Below are 8685 nucleotides of genomic sequence, written 5' to 3' on the forward strand. Positions count from 1 at the left end.
AATGGGTGAAGTATTTCGGACTGATGAGAGAGGCTCTGTGCAAACTGGCTGAAGTGTCTCTAAAGTTACAAGCCGACTACATCACTCTCCCAGGTGCCCATATTTTAATTTGCAGTCAAATGAAGGTTGAGGCACTGGCAGGGGGCAGGCAAGCAAGGCTTACCAAACTAGCCACAGAATGTGCCAATATCCTAGAATTTCAGTGGGTGACATTCCATGGAGGGCTTAAGGTTTATATAGAAATCAACAGAGCGCAATTCTTCTTAAGTCTAGCAAATGCCCTGCAACATAGACTCCTAACCACGTCCTCATCACATGATCCAGGTATTTCAGGGGACAAAATGTCTTCAGAGTTTGAGAATGTGATATCTGTGTGCAGATGCTGGCCAAAAGACTATGATATGGTGTGTAGGGAAACACAAGAACTGACACTTTGCAAAACATGTCATCTACCGGCAAGAGATATAGTGAGTGGTTTTCGAGAATCTAAGGACAATGGTGGGGAGCGCGGACCAAAGGAAATGCTCCGACTCATTAAAACACTGGAAACTACAGCTTTGTCTACTGCAGAATCTGAACGTGTGTTCAGTCACATGAGCGATACTATCCCACCAATTAGAAACTCACTGGGCATTAACAGAGTGAACAATGGGCCGCCCATGATTGTGACTCAATCCAGAAACGTACGTCCCAAATTGGCTGTTTCAGGGTCGGCAGCATGCAGATCCCACAGCATGCCGGGCACGGGAGCACAAGGTTGATGAAGATGGGGGGAAAGAGAATGTTGGGTCATTACTGTAAACTGTTGCTTTAGCCTCACAAGCATTCATTTATTTTTCACACTACTCCTTATAATTGCAATTGCACATGGACGTTTTTTCATCCTTTCTGAACTAAAATGCCAAACACACCTAAAATGCTTATGTTATCTAAGTTAATCTTTTTACTTTATCTGCCAAAATTCCTGTGAGGTTAATATCTAGAAAAATGTCCCCTGTTGATACTGGAGACAAATTGGTCATTGATGGAACCTGTCCGGCATTTTGCACATGTTTAAAGACTGAATTTTCTTGCAAGCTAATAAGGGAACAGGAACACAGGGAGTTGTGATTTTTACAGGATTTCACGTTGCATTCATAGTGGGAAAGCTGGCATCGGAATGTGACCACATATCCTACATTACCTTCTTTATTGATCCTAAATTAAAGCGTGAAAATAGATCCAAAGCCTCCCAACTGCAACAGAAGTAAAAAAAAACAATCATCTGATTAAACTATCTGCACCCAAGGATTGCTTATTCCCCCCAAGAATGTATACAAACAGTAAACCGTAGCCACATGTTCACTGAAATAGCACTGTTTCAAGGTCACATCTGTTAGTTAAGCAGATGATACTAACGATTGATCAGAGTTGCTCAATGTGTCACCCAGTTTGATGGGAAGCGACCAGTGCGTCTTCATAGTGACTGGTGCAATGTTTGTGTAGTAGCCCAGCGGGCAAGAACAGGAAAATGTACAGGTTGGACACTGAAAATATTGTCTATTTGTGACCAATGAAGTAAGCCTGTCCAACACCATTTGCCAAGTTATTTTGGGACAGAGAGGATGTCTTTACTCAGTTTACATGAAAGTACACCTAGGTGCTCAACAAAAATAAATTCAGTCTGCTTCCACTCTTAAGCCTGACTCCCCTACGCCTATGCCCGCCTCCCAGCACTTGCAGCCTGTCTCCACACACTATCGGATGATGGGATCCAAGGGTGATTTAAGTGGCAATTTCATAGATCGAGGGCACAGTGATTTAAAGTGGAGATGAGGTATGGTTTGGACAGGTGCATCATGAAATATGCTCTAAAATTGTACCATCTCAAACGATTTCAAAATGTTTCTTAGTGTGGCACCCAACTCCCCCCTAAGCCGCGCCGTGCCCCTTAGCCGCATCCCTTTAGCTGCGCCTGCGCCCCCTTGGTACACTCGGGCACTTGTGGGATCCCCCAGGAAATAATGTCCATTTCCGGCACTGATAGTTCCACACTCTTTAAATTCCTATGTAAAGAGAACAAGTTGTAGAAAAACGTGTGGGTTCTCCAAAAAACTGAATTCCAGGGGACGAAGGAACGTGCTGACCTTTTAATGCAGCACAATTATTAGCCAAGTCTGCCCCTCTTCCTCCCTGGAAGTGCTGTTGGAGAGGCCGATAATGGCCCCTGAGTTGTCCAGGAGTAGTTGTGTTTATGTGAATAAGTACTTTTGAGTCAGCAACATTTCAAAGAGTGACAAACAAACTACAAGAGGACACATGGACTATTTGTTTTGGCCCTCCAGGTGTCCGTGACTTTTAAGTAGAGCAAAATATATGATCACGTGATGGATGTGAGCTTCTCCATCTGTACAACACACTTGTGCCTATTTAAGTGGAACAATCTCTTGACGCAGCCTTCTCCACAACGCTACCATTGCAAAAAAGGAGCTCTTGAGAGGGCGCAATACACCGTTTTACTGCTTGCCAGCCACGCAGGTGCCCACGTGATGTGATTTTCCTCACATAACCTGTTAGGGGTTGTCAGTTGAAAACAAGAGCCATGCGTTTACAGCAAAGAGAACAGTTCATGAACTGTGAAAATGGGTCTAGACACTAGTGGGACTGCTAACAGTTAAGAAATGGAACGCAGTTCCTGTTAGCTCCCGCTCACTTCTGCCATGACCTCATTCTTGATACTGCCACACTCGGAGCCGGCTCACTTCTTAATATAAAAATAGAAATGATACAATAGAATGTTTGGCAGGTGATGGTTTTGTCTGGAGTATGAACAAGTCTGCCTGAGGCGCGATGGGCTCATTCTGAGGGGGGGTGAGATACGTGCCTAGCCCTGAAACCTAGAACTGGTCACGGCCCCCAGTGATTTCATTTAGAAAGAGGAAGGCAGAGACAGATAGACTTGCGCTTCATTTTCCCAGCACGTGATCAGTTCAGGGCGTACACTTTTAACATTGCATTGCGTGCTTGGCATGTTAGAAATGTTAGACCTGCTTTGTATGTCTTACTCGGAGCTCAAACGCTGCTTGTTTCCTGGGCGTTACTCTCTTACCTTAGGCATTCATTACAATGATTAAGGAATCAGGGATGGACTGGCCAATAGGGAACTCTGGAGATTTCCTGCTAGGCCTCTGCACACTGGGCCTCTTTTCTGTGGTATTTCCACATTTTCTCGTGGGAAAAGAGTTGGCCTATTTGAAAAAGTGGGGGGCCACTTTGAGAATTATTTCCGGGGCCTTTTTTAGTTCCCAGTCCACCCCAGTAAAGAAGTCAATCCTAGGTAAGCGATGGTTCAAATACGTCGTCATAATTACGTTTTAGATGCGGGCTGTTTTTATTGAAATGTGTAACCATTGAAAGAATGGAATTTTCTTCGTCATAGGCTTATGGCTTTTATGGATAATTTCTTCGATTATGGAAATTAATCCTGGGTACGTCGTGGTTTAAATATCTGTTTGCATAATTTGTGTCGCACATGTCTGTTATCCAATAGGATCGTGTACGTTTTTAAAGAAGAAGCCAGAGACAGATACGCGGTCTAATCACTGAATCGCCCCAACGCACGTGCCTGTGATGTCACTTCCGGCGAGGTAACTTCCTGTAATGACATTTCACATTAAGGGATCTATGGCCATAGCTCTCAACCATTTATGTCGCAAAAGCGGGTGAAACCACCCGATTTTACTTTTGGCGGGTGAGAGGCCCATTGAAATGAATGGGCGTGCATGAGGTTTGGCGGGTGAGTCCGCCGTTTACAAGGCGGGTGACACCCGCCAAAAGCGTGTGAGTTGGGAGCTATGTCTATGCGCAAGGTTTATTTTGCATTTTTTGTTGGTCATTAGGTCTCGCTCCATCTCGGGGCCCCGGAATATCTGAAGGTTGGCTCCCCACAAAGGGAACAGCCGCCTAGCACTGAGCTACTGGGCAGGGATTAAGGTCGCGTGTGCAGTCAGCCTAATACGGCGCAGCTTTGCAAAAAGCCAGGAATGTTTTTACCAGGACTCCTGTTTCCAATGTCCCTGTCCAATACTGCTTCTGGGGCACATGTGCAAGAAATCAAGACTCTAAGAAAAAAATAAACCTGCGCTCTTCGTGCACCCCAGAAGACTGATGTTCCCGAAATAAAGGTTCACCTCTAAGACTGACTGCTGGCGGTGAAACTGTCTCTCTTTGCTCTGCGTGGGAGGATGAAGGGTGCGGGGGTGTGGGGTGCTGCTCTGCTTTTCCTCGGATATCGATGAGATATGCGCTGTGCGATGGTTGGTTGCTGCTGCTGCGTTTTTCTTTTGTGTGTGGGTGTGCTGGTGTCTGTTTCTTTAGGGACTGAGTGTTGTTTTCTCTTTCTGTTCTGTTGGCGATTTATTCGAAGGTGTGTGGGTGTATTTGTCTTACTTTCAAGGTTATACTCTATATTGCAGTGAGCATGTTACAAATGAGCTCCTTTGCGCGCATTCATTGGGCGACACGCCTGTGTGCGTATGGGTACATTTGCCTTGGTATTTAAATATCTGAAATTTGACAACATATATTCGATGAAGTATTTACTGTATGTGAATTATACAATATTTATGGAACACTGCATTTGTGCATGAAGTGTAATGTATGTACAACGACACCAGAGGGCGCCCCTACACTGAACATGAAGTGGCCTTACGAGATATACTCTACAAAGTACCGTATTGGAACGTCGGGATAATTGTGTATGTAACAGGTTATATTGTTTTATATATTGCCATTGTATCTCTGGCATTGCTGCTTTATCCTTTCTTCCATATCTGCCTGGCTCATGCAGGAACATGCAGACTGGACAGAAGTCACAATGGCAGATATCCCCGAGGATATGGCATTGCTCGGCAATCCCTGAATTACGCAGGAAGTCGCCATTTTCAACTCCATGTGAGGTTTCTATGTTGAGCCCCTTAGTTGTCTTCCCGTGCAAGTATATAGGTTTGAACATCCTCTATTGTTGTAGAGTAACCTTTTAAAAGAATATACATCTCTAATCAGCGGCAAGACATGATTTCAAGACCTCTGAGGTACACATAGGACAGGGATGTTTAGATATGTCAATATTGTGCGGTCAAATGAATTTGTAAAGAAAAACTTTTATTGCATTAACTGGTTTGAGTTCAGCCTATATAGAATAGAAAAGATTGAAGTTTAGATGATACATTGCGCATTGCTTTGACAACGACGCTCTTTTCCGTGACGTCATCGCGTTACGCTGTAGGCAATGGCGTCTGCGCGCGACCATAACGCGCGGTGTGAGCTTTTTAAGGCTCGCTTTTTGAGCATGCCAGGAGCACGGAGAAGCAGACTGTAGACGGGACAGAGATACCCATGTGAGAGATAAGCTAGGTTCTCTAGAGGATGTTTACTTAACAGCAAAACCATTCCTACTTGAATATTGATAGGTGGCTCTGTTTTATTGTAGGAAAGACGCCTTACGCTGTCCATTGAGTGGACTTATAACCAGGGATTGGGAGTTTGCATTTAAAGACTACAGATCCTAGATATTAGAAATACTTCACAGACTAGTGACTCGAAGGTAAGAATTCTGACCACAGTGTGTGCAGTAGATTTACTCCCCTGCCCACTTTTGATCTCCTATTTTTTGAAAACTCTAAAAACTTATAGATGGTTCTGTCTCCATTAGATCCCATACTAAATCCGCATTGTAAATGCATTGCCTTGTGGCGGGCTTTAAAAGATTCATTAAACCTTTCCCAGGAAAGAGAGAAAATACTACGGGTACTGAGGTGAGGCACTATTCTGAAAGATTCTTTGTTGTCCTCCCCGGGTCATTAGAAATGATGAGTGAGATTGGTGGTTAGACTATGCACAAGATAGCATGGCGAATGTTATAATGACATGAGAGAACGGGAAGGTACTGGCTTATTCTCCAAACCACTGTTAAAGTGAAGGACACACATTGTAATTGTCAAATGAACTTGAACAACATGTATTGTTTTTAAGTTTGAAGCACTAGTATATTATGAATCATATACTTGATGCATCCTAATGGTGATTAGGGTTCGCTAGGTTAAGTAAATTAACCAATTATGCCCATGTAGTAATGTGTTTATGTTTGTATGTACCCACAGTTATAGGAACCGGGACCATAGAGAAAAGTCTACAGGAAGCACAAGACACTTTACTGCCCCTAAAGAATGTCCGGTTAATAATAACATCTAGGACAGAAACTTATATAAGTCGGGCTAATTTCATTGTATACAGTAAGAAGCAAGAGGAATTGAGTTGCTACTGTATAGTGTTTTTCAAGTAATTGTATAACTTGACTGTGTGTGGTATAATCACCACTTTTTAAATATTGTATAATTTTTATGTGGTGTAAATGTAATTTTTTTAAAAAAGTATGTTTTTTCATACTTGTGCTATTTAGCAAATGAATTAAAATATGATAATTGAAATTATTGGTACAAGTAATTGATTAGTTTTCACACAGCCCACATTTGCTGCGTGGCTGTAAGGGTCAGTGTTCAGATTTCTGTGGGTAACATGTTGTGTCAATAAGTCTGAACAATGTGCTCCACAACAATGGGGAAACAGTCTGAGAAGATGGGCAGGGTCTCTCCTCTTCCCTGACAGCCCGCACCCCTAGGAAGAAGACTAGGATACGCCCTGAGGAGGCTAGGCTCCTCAGACTGATCAAGATAGCCCTCAGAGAGGAGCGGGCCACAGAACATGCTGTTTTGTGTCGCTGAGACACTGGGCCTTTAAGGAAAGGTCCAGGGGAGAGAAGGAAGGAAGAGGAGGGGCGTGAGGAGAAAATGTTAGCTTGAATAAAGAGATGATTATATACAAGCTGCCTCTGTGTGCTTTAATGTGAACACGCACAAAGACCCTAGGGTAACAACTGGCGACGAGTGATGCGGCCTGCACCGTTGCTGTCCATTGCTGCAATCCGCAGCTCCTCCTGCTCCTGGTGATCGCACCGTTCATCCACCGCGGCAATCCATAGCTCGCATTTCTCTGTGATTCCACCATTCCATGTTTTTTGACAAACTGGGGATCCCGCTGTCCGTGTGATGCTGCAATCCGCAGCTCCGATGCTGTCCACGAGCATCCTTCATTGGCGCCGCTGCAGTCTGTGCTCCCTGTGGTTTCTGAAATCCTAATTGGCGCGTTGGGGGTTCCCGCCAAGCGAGACTCCAGCAGGCCGGCTTGTCTACCGGACGACTCCTAGATGGTCTACCTGCTAATCAAGCCGCCTGCAGTCACTAGGTTGCTGACAACGGGGCTGTGTGTGACCTGGTCTCCTTCAGCAGTCATTGTGCTCCCAACAAGCTAACGAGTGAGTTCAGCACACAAAGCATGGCTTGCCAGTTTGGTGGCTGCCATCCTGACTCCAGCTTTCAGTCCCCGCACAAGATCTCGGCACATTCCCAGTTGGTGTCGTTGAAGTGTGTTGTAGCCTGGTGTCCCAGTTCTTTCAGGGATGACCGCAGCCAGATCACGAACAGCCCACACTGTTCACCTGCTGTGATGGAGGGCCCAGCAAATGAGCAATAGGTACCGCAAGGACCAATTTAGCAGAGAGAAAAAGGGCGGAGATAAGAGTAGCCTGTGACATAGGTAAAGTCCAATGAGGAGTTCCGCCATCTTGGATTCTGTTAGGACCCCAGAACTTCCTGTCCCCTCCCACTTCCTGTAGAACACTCTGGGTATGACATCAGTGGGCAAAGGATACTTGTTACAGCAGCCTGGGACCCCTGACAGCAGGCTTACTTTGAAGCAATCATCCGTAGCATTTTGCTTATGAAAAGGGAGTCAACCTCTCCTAATTGATTAATCTTTGTACTCTCAGAAGAATATGACGGATTCACTGGAACTCTGTTGGGAATACAGTCTATTCCAAAGTCCTCTGTTATAGAGGTGAAGATAGAGGTCTCCAAGGCAGAGGCAAGCTCTGCTCTCTTCCCATCCCAAGCACACATTTGGGGTGACCAGCTGGCTGGAGCAGGCCTACTGCAACTGAGGAACTGGTACTCAGGCCCATGCTCAGTGGAGGTGGCAGAATCCTGTAAGAGTGCTCTACACCCCTCCGACAGGGAGATGCAGAAATAATGGAGTCACCTGGTCTGTGGAGAGCCTGTGCCGGGCCTCCCAGTAACCCGGAAGTCAAGGAACAGCTCTGGGCCTTGATTCTCACATCAAATTATTTGTGAGATACACAGGCGCACAAATCACATGCCTATCCCGCTCCTTAATGCCACGTGCCGTTGATGCTCATGGACCCAGTCGCCCAACTCACTAGCCTGATGCAAATCACTGCCTCAGAAAGCACCTTAAGGCCTGGCTTGATGCTGTTGAGCTGCAAGAACAAGACAAAAAGGAATTTGCAGTGGCATTGTCCCCCCGGCTTACCTGTGTGGGCCCTGGTGAATTGTAAGACCCCACTCTCTACATTATTCCCAAGAAATCTTTTCTAATGACGTTGCTGCTGACATATTACCGCACCTTCCCCTGTCTACAAGACCCACAGTGCCCTCTTATGAAAAGTCTGCATTGTCAGTGCTCTCTACAATAGGAGGAGATGTAGTGTTTTAATTGGCTGTGCGCATTTTTAGTTTGATTAAAGATCCAATTTTAAAGAACTTTGATTAGACATTATTTTATTCTGTATTT

General features: G+C 45.0%; 1 long non-coding RNA gene across 1 annotated transcript; it reads left to right on the top strand.

Moving 5' to 3' along the window:
- Nucleotides 1–4771: 4771 nt before the first annotated feature.
- On the top strand, nucleotides 4772–6834 carry LOC138581853 (uncharacterized). Its single transcript, XR_011304825.1, has 4 exons — nucleotides 4772–5378; nucleotides 5471–5584; nucleotides 5693–5795; nucleotides 6141–6834. It is a non-coding gene; the product is annotated as an uncharacterized lncRNA (long non-coding RNA).
- Nucleotides 6835–8685: the final 1851 nt, after the last annotated feature.

This window comes from Ambystoma mexicanum, chromosome 3q, assembly GCF_040938575.1.
Source record: "Ambystoma mexicanum isolate Mex_15411 chromosome 3q, UKY_AmexF1_1, whole genome shotgun sequence".
NCBI classification, from domain to species: Eukaryota; Metazoa; Chordata; class Amphibia; order Caudata; family Ambystomatidae; genus Ambystoma; species Ambystoma mexicanum.